Here is a 21,225-nt window from a genome sequence, read left to right as displayed (position 1 = left end):
GAATGAGTTTGCTCTCTGTTGCATATTGTCAGATTATCTTTACGTAGGATAACTAAAAAGTAAGTTAATTGGGTACAGCTTTTCTCTTAGTCTAGTCTTAGATAATTCTTATAATAATTATATTACGTTGAAAATTTCGTGATTTTTACCCACAAGAATCTAGTTAGGTTTACGTCTCCACGAGACAGGAACGAGTTCCTCGTAGTGTTTCCTCACTTTCATTCCTGTTCCTAGATGCAGTTCTCAGCTACGATGAGTCGATAAGGATCCTATCTTTGTACTGACAATTTTCATTCTTGGTACGTTAAAAATTACCTTCATTGTAAGCTTTAGCCAGGTACAGTCTCATGAAGTCTCTTACATGCAAACTGCTGTGGAATATCTATCGTTATCATGTAAGTCTTTTTTGTTTTTACTCATTACGATCCTTCACTTGTCTCTTGATTATGGTTCAGCTTCTGTTCCAGTGGGAAAAATACTTCCTACTTCTGCTCTTTCTCCTTACCTCTTTGTTCCTTATTTACTTCTTTCTCTCCCCACCATCATTCCTGTTGTTGTAGATACCAAGATAGACCAACAGCTTTATTCCAATTCCAACTTCAACAAAATACCCATCCTAACCGAGTTTGGAATAAAACAAGGAGTAAGTTTAACCGAGTTTGAGAATAAAACAAGAAGTTAATTTGTTGCTGGCCACCAGAGGACGGATCCCCACCATGTATGAAACACATTTACAATAACATGAGTCGTGCTTGATTTTCTTCGTCTCTGTTACCTTCTTCTTATTGTGAAATGGTCTAACGTTAGCATGATTCTCGTGCATCGTTTAAAAAGATTTTCGCAAACCAGACTCGCATGCTGCCCTGCCAGACAGAGACACACGTATTAATCCAGTACGTCTCAAGAACGCCAGAACATGCGATAGATATTGACTAGTAGCAAGTGTACCTGGATCTATTCGTCGTGAAATCTAAAATTTGCCCGTCATTCGCAGGACTAACATGATTTGCCGCTGCCCCCTCCCCCCCCCCCCCCCCCCCCCCACACACACACACACACCCATCCCTACTTTCTGCTGGTACTACCGGCGGAGTTCTGTTACCAGAAGATAAAAATGTAAGTTATCTTTGTTTTCTAATAGCATTTACGTGACCATGAATCCATACATTCAAGTAGCGTGTGACAGTACTCACTTGTAACCGTACTGCTGCTTCTCCTCGGATGTGACCAGAGCGGTGCTACAACTGCGGCTGAGCCTACAGCTGTGTGGTAAAACATCGGTTTATGGTTAAGATATCCATGAATGCAAAAACTGGAACTAAATCGTTTACGAGGGCATGCTGTTAAGTAAAGTCTCCGAATTTTTATGTGAAAATTCTTTAAAGATTTTTAACCAAAACAAACGTTATTAACATTCTACATCTTTATTCTTTATGTCTATATATTTATTCTTCAACGTAATCACCCTGGCGACGGACACATTCTCCCAACGAGAGATCGGTTTGTAGATGCCTTCACTGTAGAATGTTTGACTTTATCGATGAAGCCAGAACCCCACTTCTGCTTGCACGCCTCATGGCCATCAAAGTGAAGTTCTTGAAGGTGTTCTCTAAGTTCTGGAAACAGGTGAAAATCGAATGGGGCCAAGTCGGGACTGTGTGGAGGAAGATCGATGACAGTGAACCCAAGGCATCGGACTGCTGCCAGATGTCGCAGTGGTCGTGTGTGATCTGGCACTATCATGCTGAAGGAGTGGTTACTGTATGTGTGGACGAACTCTTCGAATTCAAAACTCGATTACAGCACGCTGTTTCTCAAAGATCGACATAATTACATTACACACTGCCATGTTACACACTACAATTAGCAGCCCTCTAGAGTAAAGATGTTGACGGTTAATAACGTCTGTTTTATTTAAAAAGCTTCAAGAGCTTTCACATAAAATTTCAGAGGCATTACTCTTCAGCGTGCCCGTGTAAAAATTTTGACAGGCTTTCAAACTGGTGTAAAAGTTAATCAAATGGTTTGACTCAAGAGAGTACCCAGGTCCTGAACCAGGAGAAAGTGGGGAAACTCATGTTAGTTTCAAAGTGAATGCAGGAATAGTTTTGAGATTTAACAGCAAATGCTTCTGGGTACACATGCTGTATTACATGTTCTTGCTTTCTTCACACTTGTACTGGACTGATACGTCTGCGTGCCTGATGGAGTAGGATTCGAGTTCAACTTGCAAAGTCTTTTCTTCTTCTTTTTCTTCTTCTTCTTCTTCTTCTTCTTCTTCTTCTTCTTCTTCCACTCCTCCTCTCTCGACCTCTGTACTATCTATCTTTACTCTCTCTGCCACTTCCCTCCCTACTGCTTCCCTCTCCATTCCTTCCCTCTTCACCTTTTTTCACACCAACTCTTCCCACTTCACCTCTTCCCACTCCACCCCTTTACGCACTCAGTCCACCCCTTCCACTCTTACTTCAGTCCTTCCCCCTCCCATTCTGCCCATTCCCCTCACATCACCCCTTTTCCTCTCACTAAACCTCTCCCTTCCCTTTCCACCTCTCTCCCATTTCAATCCACCCCTTCCCCAGTTGACATCACCCCTTCCACTCCACCAGTTCCCCATAAGCTCTCCGCACTTCTCCCCCTCTCTCTAAACCTCGTTGCTCTTCTGATTCCAATTCCGTACCCATCTTTTCTTCACTACTTCTCACTCTCCAACTGCACTACTTCCTATTCCGACTGTGCACTTGTTCCTTCCTCTCCACCCTTCCCCCTATCATATCCCTTCCCCCTATCATATCCCTTCCCCCTATCATATCCCTTCCCCCTATCATATCCCTTCCCTCTCCCATTCTGCCCATTTCTCCTCCCACACAATCCCTTCCCCCTTGGATTCCCTTGGAATCCACCCTTTCCCCATTTCAGTCCAACCCTTCCTTCTTCCATTCCACCACTTCCCTCATCCACTTCTTTCACTTTACTCATTTACTCTCTTCCACTCTTCCCTTTCTCCTCCCACTACACTTCTTACACTCCCCCACCCCCTGTAATTCTTGCTTGCATTCATATACCCCTACTGTTCTATTCCTTCAGGTTTCCATCCACTTCTCCATCTCCTACTCCTTCCTTTCACACTATATTGCGGCCATTTTCTTTCTCACCCACCCCTTCCCTTTCCTGCTACATATCTTCCCCTCCCATGTCACTCTTTCTCTTTCCATCTTCATCGTCATCATTCCACTCTATCACTTCCCCTTCCCTTTCCATCCCTTCTACCCACTCATTCTACCCTGTCCCCTTCCTATTCCACCCCTTCTGCCTCGTTCTCTCCTCCTGCATTCCCTTATTTCACCTTCACCCTCTCTCACCCTACCCCTGTAAATTATTGCATGTGCCTTATGTCTCTCCTGTATTGTTGTACATGCTCCTAATCTCCCTCCCTCCCTTCCTCCCTCCCTCCCTCCCTCCCTTCCTCTCTCTCTCTCTCTCTCTCTCTCTCTCTCTCTCTCTCTCTCTCTCCCTCCCCCCCTCCCTCCCTCCCTCCCTCTCTCCCCCTCCCTCCCATCTGTATCTTCACTTCTTCCTCTGTATTGCTACCTTCCTCATCTCTCCATGTTGATAACGTCTTCTCTTTTCACTTGTCCTGTTGGAATTGACAATTTATCTTCCTTTTCAGGTGACTGCAACAGCAGAGAAATTCGACAGAACATAATCAGTGGAAAACAGTAAGTGTAATAATGATTACGCTCTTTATTTTTGAATTTTGGTTATGTCTGAAACTTATTTTTGCTTTTTTTATGTTGTCTTGATTTGTTGTTACTGTGCTTGCAAAGCTGCTTGATTTTAGCTGTGTCTGATATGCTGTCATATTTAAACAATGGGGACACGGAGCAGTATCCTTTCATTTTGTGTGATGTTCGTCTACATAGCATCAGCGCAGTGGATGCTTACCTAGATTATTTCCGTTTTGGTTCAGGAAGTGCTGCTACAACCCGTTACACAGAGTCAGTGTGTCTACAGTGTGGTATCAGAAAATGGCATTAGCTAAGGATATGAGAGAATTTAGTCCACTAAGGAATTCAGAGAAACTTGATATGTCATAGTGTAACTTGTACATGACTAGCTGAATTCTCTCTGTAATCAGAGAGCTCCTAGCAATCACTAGTTTCAAAAAGTCTAAATCTGTAACTTAATGTTTCTTCACTACTTTCTGGATTTCCTTCAGACACATGGAACACTGAAATGTAATAAAATACAGGCACTTAAACGCAACTTGAAATATGGAATCTAGATGTATTTCTTGTTTTAGACCAGGCACACCACTGTAGAGAGCACTTATTAAACTTCAGACAATCACAACCAGGGTAAATAGAAATTGATGCGACTTTCATGTCTAAGTATTGTTTATTTGTACTAATAAACGTATTCCAACGCCCATGTCTTGAAATGCAGTTAAATGTGTTGTGTTTACGCCAATCATAACATCTCCAAATTTGTGCCAACTCAGGGTGATCAGGGAGAATGTAAAATAATAGTCAACGATCTGTAAATGTTAGTATCTGAATAATGGGCAACTGAATATCCCAAATTTTGCGTCAGTGAAGCTGTCGTATTTGTACGATAAGCGTATGGAGCAGCATTCTTTCATTCTGTGTAATGTTCGTCTTCATTACATCAATACAATGGGTACTTACCTTGATTTTACTGTATTGGTTCAGGAAGTGCTGCTATGATCCGTTACACAGTCAGTGTGTCTGCAGTAAGGTATCCAAAAATGCCCTTAGCTGAGGATATGACAGACCTTTAGCACACTAAGGAAATATGAGAAATGCTTCATACATTGAATTGAACAGAATTCGCAAACTGCGACAAGTACCATTCGAGAGCTAGTAAAAAGAAACATTTTCACGAATGCTAGACATTTATTATACATCCATAGCCAGCACAAGTATGGGAATATCTTTTAAGCAGAAGGTACAGCAAAACAAATGTTAGCGAATAAAAAACAATAATTAACGAACCAATAATTTATTACAATATGTAGTGTTAAATTCATGCAAAGATACAATACTTTAGACAGACATAAATACCTCTGTAGTTAATTGTTCGGCTCTTCCAGTTTACACAACATTGTCTACAAAGGATCATCTAGGTATTTTATTGTCATTGTTGTAAACTGTATGGGGGACTTTCAGACCCGAATGTGGGAGTGAACTTTCAGTGACGATCTCTTGACTCTGCTACTGCCAAGGGCCCCGGTGCTGTAACTTGAGTTCGACGTTTGCAACGGTGGAGCGTATTTTTCGTTTGGCGTTGTCTTACCGCTACTATGCTTTGAGGCAGATCTGTTTCACATAATATATGGACCTTCACGAAAATCATATGTAGAGAGAATGCTTTGCTGCACAGATATGAAAGTTCACCTATGTACCAGAAATACCGGTGAGCATACACTATGGTTACCAGTAGCTCTGTGCTGTAGGTGAACATTATCCATTATGAAGGATCCTTCCGCCTTTCATCTCAATGTGTGTAAGAAATTGGAGCTAAACATCGTCCCACGGAGGCGAGTTCACAGCGGTTTGCATGCTGTTCACCCCACCGTGCTTCCAAGGTACCGAGCGAATGAACAGCGAGAAGTAATCACGGCACAATTGACTACATATTAATACTGCATTGCATTCAGTTAAGATTAGTTCGAGGTTAGCGGGTAAGAAACGATAATACTAAGAAAAATGGCGTAGTACTGCAGTTCGTCCAGCGGATCGTACATGCGCGCGTAAGTACATTTCGGTCGACAGTCAGAAGCTAGAGCAACAGAATAGCTGTAAGCGGCTCAGATTCATTGCGTCTGCCTAGAGAATCGGGTTAGAGCAGCGAAAAGGTGCGAACGGCGGCTGCGAAGGCGGAGGCGCGATGCGGAGTGGAGGCGTCGTCGTCGCCATCGGCGTCGGCGTCGTGGCGCGGCGTGGCGTGGCGTCGCTCAGTGCGCGGTCCTCGCGCCCTTCTGCTGGTTCCGCTTCCGGCCCATGTGGCAAATCTTGAAGTGGCACAGCGTCGGCATCATCCCCTGCACTGTCGGGACAGACGGAAAATGCTCGTGTCATACACAGTAATACAAGCTCACGAGAGAAAATATTGAGTCTCTGGTAATCCCCGAAGGGAAGTGGGACTGCAGCCGGACACGTAGTACTAGAATAACGACAACAGACCCAGCTGCTATATTTGAAACTATCGTCGTTCATTCTTTTTAAAACATGCTACCAGTTTCGACACCACGTAGTATCATCTTCAGGCCACGAACGTAACCTACCATCCACAACGGCTTTTCATGTGCAGTGAACAGAATTGTATACAGTGGGCCAAATTAACTGGATTCCGTACCTTCTGTGGCAACAACAAGCCCAGCATGGTCAGACGACATGTTGTCTGACCATGTAAGACAAAATACAGGGTGTACATAAAGTCTGGGAACACTTCCAGTTATTTATTGCTCAAGGATCAGACACTGTACAGATATCATACATATGTCATTTTGAAGAGAAACCCTGAAATTTTTTTTCATGTATTCAGCCACGGCGTATTTTGGTAACTCGCCGAGCGCTAGTCGCAAACATGGCGAGTTCAGGTGCGGAGCGAGTTTTCTGTGTGTTGGAGTTCATGAAATTGCCTCCACGATCACCAGATCGCACTCCGTGTGACTTTTTTCTGTGGGGACACATTAAAGATCTGGTGTATGTACCGCCTCTACCACGTGATGTAGCAGAGCTCCTGGAGAAAATATGGGAAGCGACTGCCAGAGTCTACGATGCCATGCTGGGATGGGTACGGCAAGAATTCGATTACCGTATTGACATCTGCCGGGTCACTCATGGTTCGCATATCGAATGTTGGAGAAAAAAAAAAACCTTTCAGACTTTCTCTTCAAAATGTAATATGTATGACATCTGTGCAATGTATAGTTATCGTGCAATAAATAATTGGAAGTGTTCCCGGACTTTATGTACACACTGTATTAGTCACTCCTCTTAAAAGGGCACACTGTTCACTTTGGAGTGAACGCTGGGTTAGAGATTTTTACCTGTTGGTGAAGTTGTCTTCAACCACTGACGTAAGCCGTGGTAGGGAAGTGACGTAGATGTGCCAGTCGGTCGCATGGAATCAACGCAATGAGATGACTTGGCGTGGAGCCATGGCAGAAAGCAGCCGACGTGTTGGGAAGTGTCATGACAACAGTGAGAACGAAGTTACCCGATTTCCTGCGGTATCGGTGTGAACTGTCCAACGCGTCTGCAATGAATGATTCACCGCATGCAGCTGTGTAACACAACTTAAGAACAGTAGTAAGAAATCCTAACCGAAAGGAACCGGAGACGAGTGTCACGTTCAGTGTCAGTCAATCATTTTCATAATTGATAGGAGTTGATACTGTCCGTGATTGTAGGTCCATCTCAACGAGCGAATATTGCCGTGAGACCTCCATACGAGCCAACTCGTAGATTGCCATTGCTCAGAGCAGCATCTAAAGCGGCTCATCTCCAATGGACCGAACAACACAGAAAGTGGACATAGACGACTGGTGGCGAATAATGTCCTCAGACGAGTCGCGATTCTGCGTCTGTTCAAGTGATGCAAAACGTGGAGTGCACCAACAGCTGAGAGAGGCGTTTAACCTGCGTTGTGTGAAGGGTATACAGGCTAATTCTTATTGACGTTTAAAAACCCCCGAAGCGGTGTAGAGTCGAGACAAGTAATTTAATATAAAATACATTGGGCTACAAAAGTTGGGAAATACCCATAAAGTGGACGACAGATGTTGAACACGTAACGTCACCAGATGACGTACTTAGCCGTACGGGCAGCGATTGGGCTTGTCAGTCCTATCCTTGCCGGTAGGGGGTAGTGCTACACATTGTTTCACTAGGCTACAGTGTTTTAGAACACCTTTCGTAAATGTAATCTGTTGTAAACGTAGAAGCTACAACATTGTTGTCCTCCTTGTAACCAAGCAAAAGCTGTTCCTATTTCGTGTTTCTTTCCTTTGTTTTTCCTGTTTTTCGTTTTCATACGAGGTCTGTTCAAAAAATTCCGGAACATTCCTAATTTCGCGCCAGTGATGTGTTGGAGCGTAATGCGGTTGGGATCTCTGCACACGCCTGTATTCAATCTGTAACTGCCGGAAGTTTCATTGTTGTATGTCAGTTATTGTTCAGTGCTGTATTGAATGGAACGTTGTGCCGCACTGTTTGCGAATTTAGAAGTGGCAGAGTTAGAGGAGCAACGCGTCTGCATTATATTTTGCGTGAAACTCAAGAAAACCTTAATGGAGATACACCAAATGATGCAGAAAGCCTACAGTAATGAGAGTTGAAGCCTTACTCGGTATTATGAATGGGAAGTTAAAGATGACCCTCGTTCAGGATTCCCTTCGACGTCTGCCGACGACTCTCATGTCAGGAATGTTAACGAAATTGTGTGTGCCAATCAAAGACTGACTGCCCGAGAGATTGCAGAAGAATGTAACGTATCAGTTGGATTATGTCATGAAATCTTGATATAGCATATTGGAATGAATCACGTTGTCGCCAAGTTCGTCCCACGGCTCATGAGGCAAGACCAGAAAGACCTTCGCCTCGCAACTGTGTCGAGCTTTTGAACCGCGTAAATGAGAACGATATGTTCCTTACGAGAATCATAAGCGGTGATGAGACTTGGGTCTACGGTTCTGATGTTGAGGCCAAGGTTCTGTCTTCACTATGGGTCGGGGAAGTTTCTCCAAGATAAAAAAAAACCTCGTCAGGTCAGATGTCAAAGTCACGTTGATAGTTTTCTTTGGCTTTGAAGGATTAACATGAATTCGTGCCACAGGGACAGACTGTTAATCGATGGTACTATCGGGACGTTTTGCGACGCCTGCAGGAAATGTGAAAAGGAAACGGCATGAAGTGTGGCGCGACAATTCATGGCTGTTGCATCACTCATCCCTGTCCGTGCGTGAGTATTGCACAAACAACGAAATTATGTGCTACCTGATCCTCCGTACTTTCCAGACCTGGCCCATCGGGACTTTTTTTCATTTCCAAAGTTGAAAAACCCATTGAAAGGACGAATATTTGCAACAATAGACGAAATAAAAGAAAATCCGCAGACGGCGCTTCGCGCGATCCAACTAGAGGCTTACCAAGACTGCTTCCGGAAGTGGAAACGGCATTGGGAGCGGAGTACCAGTTGTGGAAGAGAGTATTTCGAAGGAGACCATGCACAATAAGTAAAAGGTTATGTTATGTGAACCGGGGACCTAGAAACGACGGAGAGGCTCCGTCCCCGCCGCAGCCCGCAGTGTTCCACAACCCACGACGACTACCGCAGTCCACTTCACCCCTCCGCCGCCCCACACTGAACCCAGGGTTATTGTGCGGTTCGGCCCCCGGTGGACCCCCCAGGGAACATCTCACACCAGACGAGTGTAACCCCTATGTTTGCGTGGTAGGGTAATGGCGGTGTACGCGTACGTGGAGAACTCGTTTGCGTAGCAATCGCCGAGGCGGAATAAGGGGAACCAGCCCGCATTTGCCGTGGCAGATGGAAAACCGCCTAAAAACCATTCACAGACTGGCCGGCTCACCGGACCTCGACACAAATCCGCAGGGCGTATTCGTGCCGGGGACCAGGCGCTCCTTCCCGCCCGGAAAGCAGTGCGTTAGACCGCACGGCCAACCGGGCGGGCAAGTAAAAGGTAAGCGTATAAAAAAATCGTGGATGAAGTTCCGGAATTTTTGAACAGGCCTCATACTTTATTTAGTAAAGAATTCATAGGTCATTTACTGCTAGCAATGCAATTTGAAAGCTTATACTTATTTACGTGTGAGGTGATACGGTAAATATTTGTTCACTATACTTTGCAATTACCAGTGGAGACCGCGAGACTGGTCAATAAAATAATAAATATTACTTTAATGTAAAAACGCAATTGTCTAACATAAAAAAATACTGTCTGCCAGAGGCAAGAGTCGAACCCTGAGCCCCACGCGCTAAAGTAGCGCACATAGGCCTGCATCCACACCAAGTACTTGACTTGGGCGGGGATGATCAGGTGCGACAGACCGATAGGCTCCACCGCTGCGCGTACGGCGAGGTACGTCATCTGGTAACGTCACATGTCCAGTATTTGTCATCCCCTTTTGGCATATTTCGCGACATTTGCGGCCCCATGTGTCCTATACTAAATTACCTGTCCTAACACCATCTACGTAGCTTCAAGGGTTTTTAAACCTTAATAAGAATCACCCTGTAGTTTAGGGTGGAGGTATTTCTGTGATGTTCTGGCGTTGTTTTTCGTACCATGAGCTGAGTCTACTGGTTCATGTTACCTTGAACATGAACCAGGATGTTCATTTCAGCATTCTCATTGATAAAGTGTCGCCCTTTCTGCTACATCTTCACGATGAGCATACTATGGAAATTACCGTCTTCCAAGAAGACAGCAGGCGTTCTCACAGTTCCGCAGACATATGTTTCAGGTTTGACGAACTCTCAAGCACTCTATCGTAATTCGACTGGCCCGCTAAATTACCCGATCTCAGTCCCGTAGTAAATGTGTGGGAGTATTTAGAACATCGAGTGAAACCGAGCAATCAACCCCCACGAAATTAGGTAGCACTGAGGGATCTACTTATCGCTGAAAATACAGTTGTACATATAAAGTTCAAAGTGAGTGAAAATGTGCGGAATGGATGTGTCAGTATGGTGCAGCACAAACGAAGTCGATAGAAAGTGCAATTACCTCAACCAGATATACAACATGTCGGCCGGCCGGTGTGGCCGAGCGGTTCTAGCCGCTTCAGTCTGGAACCGCGCGACCGCTACGGTCGCAGGTTCGAATCCTGCCTCGGGCATGGATGTGTGTGATGTCCTTAGGTTAGTTAGGTTTTAGTAGTTCAAAGTTCTAGGGGACTGATGACCTCAGCTGTTAAGTCCCCCAGTGCTCAGAGCCATTTGAACCATTTTTTTTACAGCATGTCCACTGTGCAGTGATGCTATTAATGGTGGTGTCTATTAGCCCCATACGATGCGGATGTTATTCTTACTAAATGACAGGCATCGAGCGTATGAAGGGGGGAGGAATGCAGCCAGCAGCAACACTCATCCTGAGCTCTTCCCTGTTATTGTCTGTGACATTCAAACCGACAGATCGAGATGGTAACACCATACGCGGAAGTCTTTCCTATTGAATGTATTTGTCGCCGTGACGAGCTCATTGTGGCCGAGCGTTTTCACTTTGTCGAAAAATTTATCACCAACTGTACCGGTATAACGACTTCTGTAAACGTCATGATGTAGCATCTTCACGTTTTCACAGCTCAGTGAACCAACCGCAGAAACCCTGTCTCTTCCTGAAATTTCGCCTCTGTGTCTTTCGGCCATCTTCCGAGACAGATGACAGACTGAAGCTGCAGTAATCGCGGCGTTATTATAACCTGCGGAAACATCACGTGAAGAAACATGGTTTCTGCAGTTGGACGTTCGAAATCTAATGGATCGTGAATGACGTCATCTGCGCATACTATTCTCCCAGTTAATAATGTTGGCTCTCGAAGTCACGGCAGCGATTTCTCCTTCAAATAGTTTTCCTTTTTGGTAATCCCATAAAGAAAAAAAAGTCTTAACAGTGCTAGGAATCGAACATTTGGTCTTCTGCGTGGTTAACCATTCAATTATTAACACGTATTGTTCTTGTTTAATACCAGTGTATTGTTCTCGTCTGATATCAGTCAATATGGTTGAAACACCTCCCATCCTGCGTTTATGACCGAGGTTTTCGAGAGGTTTCCCTTGGTTGAAAGGCAAATTCCCGGACTAAAAACTCCCTCCTAAGAATTCCCAATTGGGATTCCCTCTCCCCTTAGCAGCTTGCTTGGTTTTTGGGTCAGTAGTTTCTGATTCCACATGTGTCTATACTCGGAGTAGTCCGCTCATCTAGCAGATAAAATGGGTGTTAAAAATAAGAAAAAAAACCCGACATTTCTTGCAGGAAACCGGTTGGAGTATTTCTCCAACACGAGGTCGCGATTCGACTGATAACTCGAAAAGATGGTATCGGTGAAATATGCCGAGACTGCATTCTCATAAAAAAATGACGGCTCCTGAACGAATGCCTTTATATACTAGTGTTGGCAGCTGTGCACTTTCTTCACTAAGGTGGTACTCACAGTTCCTCTTGTCATCGGGAGTGTGCGGGCCGCCGTACGGGAGCGGGTGTTCGCCGTCTCCCTCGGGGTCGTCTGCGACATCTCCCGGCTCCAGCAGCGGCCCGGCGTCGTGGTCGGCCTGCGCGTGCTGGTCACGCTCCTGCATCATGCGTAGTAGTAGCATGCGCAGCAGCCGCGTCTGCTCCTCCTGTGGAACACAAACAAACACACACATTCACTACGAGGCGTCCATCTGACTGCCAAGATGCGAACTGCTAGCCATAAGTTACCGAAATTCGAACTTTGCGCGTGAACTGCGTATAAATACCCTGTAGTACAGCTACTTGCCTCCACGTACATACCCATTAAAAGTCTGACAAGTGGTTGCGAGCTGAGTGGTTTCGTTAATGAACATACACTCATGCTCATAAATTAAGGATAATGCTGGTACATGGTGAAACAACGCTCTGGTGGGCGGTTTGCAGGTTTAAATCACCTCGGGGTATGACCATGCGGTGCATTGGACCTGCGGTCGTCGCACGGTGGCGCTGGCAGCAGTCCACATACGCAGAGGTGTGTTGGTGCATGTCAGATTACGGTGCAGCGAGTAAGTGTGCAGACGTTTTCAGACGTGCTAATGGTGACTGTGTGTTGAAAATGGCTCAAAGAACACATATTGAAGACGTTATGAGGGATAGAATACCAGGGCGACTGGAGGCTGGTCAAACACAGCAGGTCGTAGCACGGGCCCTCCGTGTGCCACAAAGTGTGATCTCAAGATCATGGCAACGATTCCAGCAGAAAGGAAACGTGTCCAGGCGCTACAGTACGGGACGTCCACAGTGTACAACACCACAAGAAGACCGATATCTCACCATCAGTGCCCGCAGACGGACACGGAGTACTGCAGGTAGCCTTTCTCGGCACCTTACCACAACCACTGGAACAGTTGTCCCCAGACACACAGTCTGCAGACGACTGAACAGACATGGTTTATTCACCCAGAGACCTGCAAGGTGCATTCCACTGACCCCTGGTCACAGGAGAGCCCGTAAAGCTTGGTGTCAAGAACACATGGTCATTGGAACAGTGGTCCCAGGATATGTGCACGGACGAGTCTAGGTACAGTCTGAACAGTGATTCTCGCCGGGTTTTCATCTGGCGTGAACCAGGAACCAGATACCAACCCCTTAATGTCCGCCGGCCGTGGTGGCCAAGCGGTTAAAGGCGCCACAGTCTGGAGCCGCGCGGCCGCTACGGTCGCAGGTTCGGATCCTGCCTCGGGCATGGATGTGTGTTATGTCCTTAGGTTAGTTAGGTTTAAGTAGTTCTAAGTTCTAGGGGACTGATGACCTTAGAAGTTAAGTCCCATAGTGCTCAGAGCCATTTGAACCTTAATGTCCTTGAAAGGGACCTGTATGGTGGTCGTGGTTTGATGGTGTGGGGTGGGATTATGATTGGTGCACATACACCCCTGCATGTCTTTGACAGAGGAACTGTAAAAGGTCAGGTGTATCGGGATGTCATTTTGCACCAGTATGTCCGCCTTTTCAGGGGTGCAGTAGGTCCCACCTTCCTCTTGATGCATGATAATGCATGCCCCTACCGAGCTGTCATAGTGGAGGAGTACCTTGAAACAGAAGATATCAGGGGAATGGAGTGGCTTGCCTGTTCTTCAGACCTAAACCACATCGAGCACGTCTGGGATACTCTCGGTCGACGTATCGCTGCACGTCTTCAAATCCCTGGGATACTTCAGGAGCTCCAACAGGCACTGGTGCAATAATGGGAGGCTATACCCCAGCAGCTGCTCTACCACCTGATCCAGAGTATGCCAACCCGTTGTGTGGCCTGTGTACCTGTGCATGGTGATCATATCCCATATTGATATTGGGGCACATGTGCAGGAAGCAGTGGCGTTTTGTAGCACATGTGTTTCGGGGCGGTTTACTCAGCTTATCACCGTAGACTTACAGATCTGTGTGGTGTGTGTTCCCTATGTGCCTATGCTAATAGCGCCAGTTTTGTGTAGTGCCACGTTGTGTGGCACCACATTCTGCAATTATCCTTAATTAATGGGCATGAGTGTATTTCCATTCTCATGTTTCCGCAACTTTGCGATAGCTGGCCTGAAAAAGTAGTATGTCTGTATGAAGTTTAAAACAACATTTGGGAAAATCGCTGCAGAAACACGCCAAATTTTGGAGCAAGCTTTTTGAGGCATTTTTAGGTCAGACACAGACTTACGACTGGTTCCCCGCTTCAAATTCGTGCGAACTGAAGATGACCGTTCCTGTCGTTCGTGTCCTAGAACCAAACTAGAAAATAATCAGAAAGCGAGGGTACTGATTCAGCAAGATCGTTTACAGGCCATGCAAATCCTTTGCGACACCCTGGAAATAATTTACGATACATGTCAACGTATTCTGTGAGAAGAATTGATCACGAGAAGGCCTGCGACGAAGTTTGTGCCACGTCTTTTTCAAGATGATCAGAAGCAATATCACATGGAAGTCAGCAGGGAACTTAAGCAATTGCTTCAATACGATCCGAACTTACTTTCAAAGATTATCACCGTCGATGAAAGATGGGTTTATGACTATGAACCTGAAAGATCGTACAAGATGGCACTTTTCTCCATCTGCCGTACCCACGACACTCACCTCCAAGTAACTTCTTCATGTTCCTCAAGATGAAAGTCAATTTGAAGGGGTGAATAATTAATACACAGAAGGAGATTCAAGAGGAACCATAGAGTGTACCAAAACCCTAACTTCAAGGATGCATTTAAAAAGTGGCAGGAATGTCGGAATTCACGTACTCACTCCAAGGGGGACTTGTTTGAAGCTAATGGTACAGAATGAGATCTAGTTGAAATATAAGAATTTTAACTAATGTATTTCGGGAACTTTCAAACACTACCTTGTAACTTGCGTAGCAAACAGTAGATAATGTCGAAGGTGAATCTTCCTGACAGATTAAAACTGCTTGTCGGAGCGAAATTATTCCTTAAATCTTGTCTTATTGCGGCCTATGCTCCTACTGACCAAGCTACCCAGGCCCAACTCTCTACCAACGCTGACGGCGCACACTCCGCTACAGAGTGAAAGTTGTATTCCGGAAACAACTCTTGCACTGGCTAAGCTGTTTCTCCGCGATATCCTTTGTCAGAAGTGCTAGTCACGCAAGGTATGCAAGAGATGTACTGTGACGTTTGCAACGAAGGAGGGAGGCGTTAGTCAGTCGTGCTGGGATATCAGCCGGTAAGAGCATTGTCCGTGAAAGGCACTGTTCCAGGCTCGATTACCAAACTGGCACACAGTTTTAATCTGCGAGTAAGTTTGAAGGCAGTGCGCACTTCGCTGGTGACTGAAAGTTTCGTTCCGGAATGCCGGACATGTCTCTATGTACCACAGAATTCTGATAATTCTTGTTTTGTGTCTAACTGAAACTTGAATATCAACTGTGCAATGACGGTTGGTTACATCACTAATACACGCTTTGGATACCCATCTCCTTTAGTTCGTTCGTTCATTTGTTACAGAGACCTCACCATGTACCGAAATTTCAATGGAAAATACTCTGGGAAACTACACTGGTGCGCAAAATTTAAGGATGCAAGTAACTTTTGCATGCTGTGTCGCTGCCAGGTAATATAGCTGTATGAAACTAGGATCACAGACAGAACGAAAGAACTACTACATCACAGTACATAAGGTAGCCGAAACAAAATATCCATTGAGAAGAACACGGGAAACTGAAGAAATTGGCCCAGGTCATTACACGAAAAACACCCACAATACATGAAAGAATCACCTTACACTTGAACTACGCCCTCCACATACGATCAGTTAAACACTGTACTGGGCCGTCATTGCACTCGAAGCTTCGCATAATTTTAAAAACAGGCAAATCTCGACTTGTCGGGCCACACGAACGCGTAGAGTCAACTGTTATTCACTTCCTGTGTTGTTTGTTCCACTGAAGAGGTCCGCAAGTAGTGGCGTTCTGTGAGTTACCCCCCACCCTTCCCCCATATTTCTATTGCTTGCAGTTCTCTTTGCATTGTTCGCTCGGAAACTGATTGAAATGTTCCTACATTCACTGACAGCAGCTATTCGTGTCGAGTATGAAACCGATCTGTGCTTGACAAGGCGTGATACTTGTCTCTGGCTCCTTTCAGGATATTTTTACGACTACAGTTCTTATTATTACGTGGGTGCGAGTGGTACAGAATTCCTTTTAGACACTTTGGCAGTCTGTATTGATACAGAACAAGTCGGGCAACTTCATTCATGGTGTGGTTATGGCGTGTCCAAACACGATACTTCGTGAAACTTCCTGGCAGATTAAAACTGTGTGTCAGACCGAGACTCGAACTTGGGACCTTTGCTTTTCGCGTGCAAGTGCTCTAATCTGCCAGAAAGTTTTATATCAGCGCACACTCCGCTGCAGAATGGAAATTTCGCTCTGGAAACATCCCCCAGGCTGTGGCTAAGCCATGTCTCCGCAGTATCCTTTCTTCCAGGAGCGCAAGTTCTGCAAGGTTCGCAGGAGAGCTTCTGTGAAGTTTGGGAGGTAGGAGGCGAGGTACTGGCGGAATTATAGCTGTGGGGACGGGTCGTGAGTCGTGCTTGGGTGGTTCAGTCGGTAGAGCACTTGCCCGCGAAAGGCAAAGGTCCTGAGTTCGAGTCTCGGTCTGACAACAGTTTTAATCTGCCAGGGAAGTTTCATATCAGCACACACTCCGCTGCAGAGTGGAAGTTTCATTCTGGTTCACGATACTTCCGTTTCTGCCACACTGTCACGACTCACGACGCGCCACTTTACTGTGGTTGTTCCATCCAGTCTACTGGCACATACACACCGCTTCACTGTCATGACTTATTGTACGGGCGGAGGGTCACACGACCCCTTCGTAGATGTTGTACATCATCTGCAGTGCTCGAAAGCGAGAAATATGCTCTTTTAAAGGGGTGAGTAATACTATGTCCAGTGAGCTCATTTCTACTTGGGGAACCCTTTGCTTCTCTTCCAGCTTTTGAGATTAGGCTGAAAGGAATTGATTTTTTTCCCTGTGCTGGATCTCAAACCGACTGCCCTAACCATTCGGTCAAGAAATGAGTTTTGCGTCTCTATAAATAGCGCACGAGGCACTGTACAGTGCATGGCTGAAGGTAAATCGTACCAGTACTATCAATTTTCTTTCCTATTCCGTTGGTATATTGAGTGAGGCAAAAATGACACTCAGTTTGCATGTGTGTATATCTTAATGTCCCTTTTTTCGTGTTTCCTTCGCGAGGTAGTCGCCCAGTGTTTTTCGATTACAGCTTCTCTAAATGTACTCAACAATGTTTCACGAGAACTACACTGTCTGATCGAAAGTCCATCACCTATTAGTGGACAGTAATTTGGGGTGTCTCTATCTTTTGCCCTTATGGCAGCTTGAATTCTGCTGACGACGCTTTCAATGTAGTCTCTGAATGTCTGGAGAAATGGCAGCCCGTTCTCCGTCAAGAGCCGAAACCAGAGAAGGCGGTAATGTTCGACGCTGGGGTCCACTCAAAAGTGTTCGTTTGGGTTCAGGGCGGTGCTCTAGAGAGACCAGTCCATTTCAGGAATGTTTTTATTCACGAACCACTGACTCACAGATGACGCTTTATTGCAGAGTGCATTGTTACCCTGATACAAACAGTCATCATCTCCGTACTGTTACTCTGCTGTATGTAGTACACAATTCTGCAAAAAAGTGTTCATATCCTTCCGCATTTACCGTTTTCTTAAGCGCAATAAGAGGAGCCCACCCTAACCGCGAAAAACAGCCCCATATCGTAACACCACCTCCTCCATACTTCACTGTAGGCGCTACACATTATGGCGGGTAAAGATCCCCAGGCATTCGCCAAACGCAAACACTTCCGTCGGATTGTCATAGGGTATAGCTTGGTTCGTCACTCTAAATCACTCGTTTCCAGTCATCCACTGTCCAGTGACATTGCTCTTTACACCACCTCAAGCGTTGCGCAGCAACGACTACAGAAATGTCTTTATTATGAGGACCTGCTCGATCATTATAGCCAATTCTTTTTAATCTTCCTATGCACAGTCATTGTGATAGATGGACTGCTGGGAGCAGTTTGAAACTAACATGTAATTCCTTCTACTGATTTTATGCGATTTTTTTTACAAATACCCTCCGCAATGCTCGACAGTCCCCGTCCGTAAGTACAGTGAGGTCTACCTGCTCTTGGTTAGAATGGTTGAAATTTCCGTTACGGATTTGTTACTAGGTTGCATCCAATTACTAGTTCACTTTCGAAGTCACTGACTTGTCCTGGCTGAGCCATTTCGCTGACACCGCTTCTCTGCTAACAACACAATACTTCCCGCCTGCTTTTATACTCTCCTGACATGTAGTGATCAGTTCCGCATTACATGGGTCTGTCCGGATACCTTTGATCATATCGTGTACGTCCTTTCTATTGCAAGGATTCCGATTTCAGTTACCTTAACATTTCGTTTCCGCTTTCGTATCGGTATACCGAATTGTTACGGCCCTCGCAACTAGTATTTGAATTAGTCCGATATCTGTTGTCAAGCCTAATTGATAAAGACTCCAAACACGGGAATAATACTATAGAATTGGCCACAGAAGCGACTTGTATCCGGTTTCTTTTACAGACGCACTGCATTTTCCAGAATCCGTACAACGAATCTAAGTCTTCCATCGCCTTACGTGATTGTTCCAGTTCATTTGGCTTCTTAGTACAGCAGGGCATTGATAGCTCTGCATGCTCGGGGATCTGCTAATGCCGTATTATCAAATATTCCGAATTATCGTGGTTACTTTTTTTAAAAAAAAAGACCTTGTCTTAAAAAAAGGGTATAAACAAAACCTATTGTTTTAATGTGCAAAAACAAGTAACAGTGTTTTGTTACACATAATAGTAGTGGTTAGATTACAGTATAAAAAATTAAAAGTATTTATTGCTATTCTGTAAAAACGAAATTGAAGTAAAAGCCGAATACTGTACTTTTCTGTTACATCAGATTAAGGCATATGTGTCACATTTTTAGTGGTCTGGGCTTTTGATATTTGCCAATCACAAACAAAGGGAGTGTATGATTACCTGAAGCATTTCCACATACTCAGACAGTCATTCTGCCTTTATTCTATTTAAAACACTTTGCGGTGGACTCCACAGCTTCCACTGGTGTTCAATTGGGCAAACAGCGCCATAACAGGCCAATCGTATCAGCGCTACAAATTTGTTGTGGGGAAAACTTACGCTCATCACCAAGTTTTTGAAACATTATTTCGTACTCGTTTGCAGCAGTCTTATCAGCAGATTTTATTGCAACATACACTGCTAGTTTGCGGATGCTAAAAATAGGGGAAATTTCTGATTCGTGCCGGATTATCGTGATCTTACTGTATTACGTTTAAATGCTTATAAATTGTGGAATCCTTAAGATGTACAGCAGTAATCTTTTAGTCGGATGCTATCGGGTTCTTTCTCTTTGTTATAAGCATTACCTTACACTTATCCACAGTTAAAGGGAGCTGCCATTCCTTAGCACAAGTGGAAATATTGTGGAAGTCTCTCAGCAATTCCTTACGGCCGTTGAACGGCGACGCTTTTCTGTACATAACTGCATAGTCAGCGAAAAGTTTTAAAGTGCTGCTGATCCTACTTGATGAATCGTTGAAATATACTGAAAACATTAGAGGTCTCATTATGCTTCCGTGATTCACACATGAAGTTACTTTCGTCTCAGTAGATTATTCACTGTCCAGTATGACGTACTGGGTTCTAATAGTCAAATACCAGTAAACCGCTCTCTGATTCTTTAATGAATCTAGCTCCCATGTATAAAACGTCATATCTCCTGAAGTATGTGTCGTACAGTGATATAACTGTGCAGGTACAGTCAGTGGTATGTGTGAGTACTCTCTGAAAAAAGTGTTGCGAATAGATGTGGTAGTAAAGAAGTAATAAATTAAAACTACATCCCCGATGCTACATTTTACTGTGTGAGCAACGAAAATGTAATAAACGATGAACTTTTTCCCTTTCACCATTTTGTTGGATTTGCCAGTGAGAGAAAGTTTCGTAAAGGCTTCAAAGTATGCGTAAACTTCGTTGCAGATCGCTATGTGCTCTAATTGTGAAAGCTGAGTGAATATAGTTTGGGTAATTTACGCGCTGCGAGTTGCACCGCCTCAAGACATACTCGTGTACACGGATTCCATCTATAATATTTGACATATTGTGTTAAACCCTGAACACAAGATTATAGCTCTTAATGAGTATATTATGACGGCACTTTAAATTTTTAAATCCGGTCAATAATTGTGTGAAATATTGAATATCACACTTTTGTTGCCCCTTGGGACCCGTTAGATATGCAACCTGGAACTAATCTTGTAGTAATACGCAGTGAGGCAGCTAAGACAGGCAACTCCAGATAAATTCAGGATGCATAATTATATTGAGGTGCGGTTTTCGCCAGGTTATAGCGTTCATTATGGAAAATTTCCAGACGTTCGCAATTAATTTTATCGTTTATAGTCTCGAAATTACGACATCGACTTCGTTTCTTTCTAATGGAACTGTATACGTTTTCTGTGACATTTGAAAGAAACTTCTAAGAGACCATCAACGATGTGGCATATATGGGACTTGATCAAACAGTACGAAGATTACAGCGCCGCGAACCACTGTCCCGTCTTCAGAAGAAAAGGTTCCACAAACGTCTGCCTATTATACACAATGTTAGCAAGCACGTAGCTGGGGTACAGTTCTTGTGTTTACCTCTGCCCTTGAAGCCTATCTATCTCCTGTTATGCTGTTGTAGCAATCGGGTAACTTGCTCGTAAAGGTATTGAGACGAAAAAGTGCTTCGGTTGTATGTTGAAAAGTATCCAGACCGCGCCGAGCACTCACCATCTGTCTTTGCAGACGTAATAAAAATAATTTGGAAGTGTGGAAAATAAAGTACCCCATGGAAAAGAAAATAATTAAAGAAACGAAACTAACAT

General features: G+C 44.6%; 1 protein-coding gene across 5 annotated transcripts in view; it reads left to right on the top strand.

The window, feature by feature from the left end:
- The window catches only part of LOC124788188 (DNA ligase 3), a 637,556-nt gene that overhangs the window by 43,043 nt on the left and 573,288 nt on the right, over positions 1-21,225 (top strand). For all 5 annotated transcript variants that reach the window (XM_047255354.1, XM_047255349.1, XM_047255352.1 and 2 more), the window contains exon 2: positions 3,671-3,719. The gene's annotated coding sequence lies outside the window, so the exon portion shown is untranslated. The remainder of the gene's footprint in view (positions 1-3,670; positions 3,720-21,225) is intronic.

This window comes from Schistocerca piceifrons, chromosome 3 (assembly GCF_021461385.2).
Source record: "Schistocerca piceifrons isolate TAMUIC-IGC-003096 chromosome 3, iqSchPice1.1, whole genome shotgun sequence".
Taxonomy (NCBI): domain Eukaryota; kingdom Metazoa; phylum Arthropoda; class Insecta; order Orthoptera; family Acrididae; genus Schistocerca; species Schistocerca piceifrons.
The sequence above is the reverse complement of the archived record's forward strand: the minus strand, read 5'-3'. Positions and strand labels throughout refer to the sequence as shown.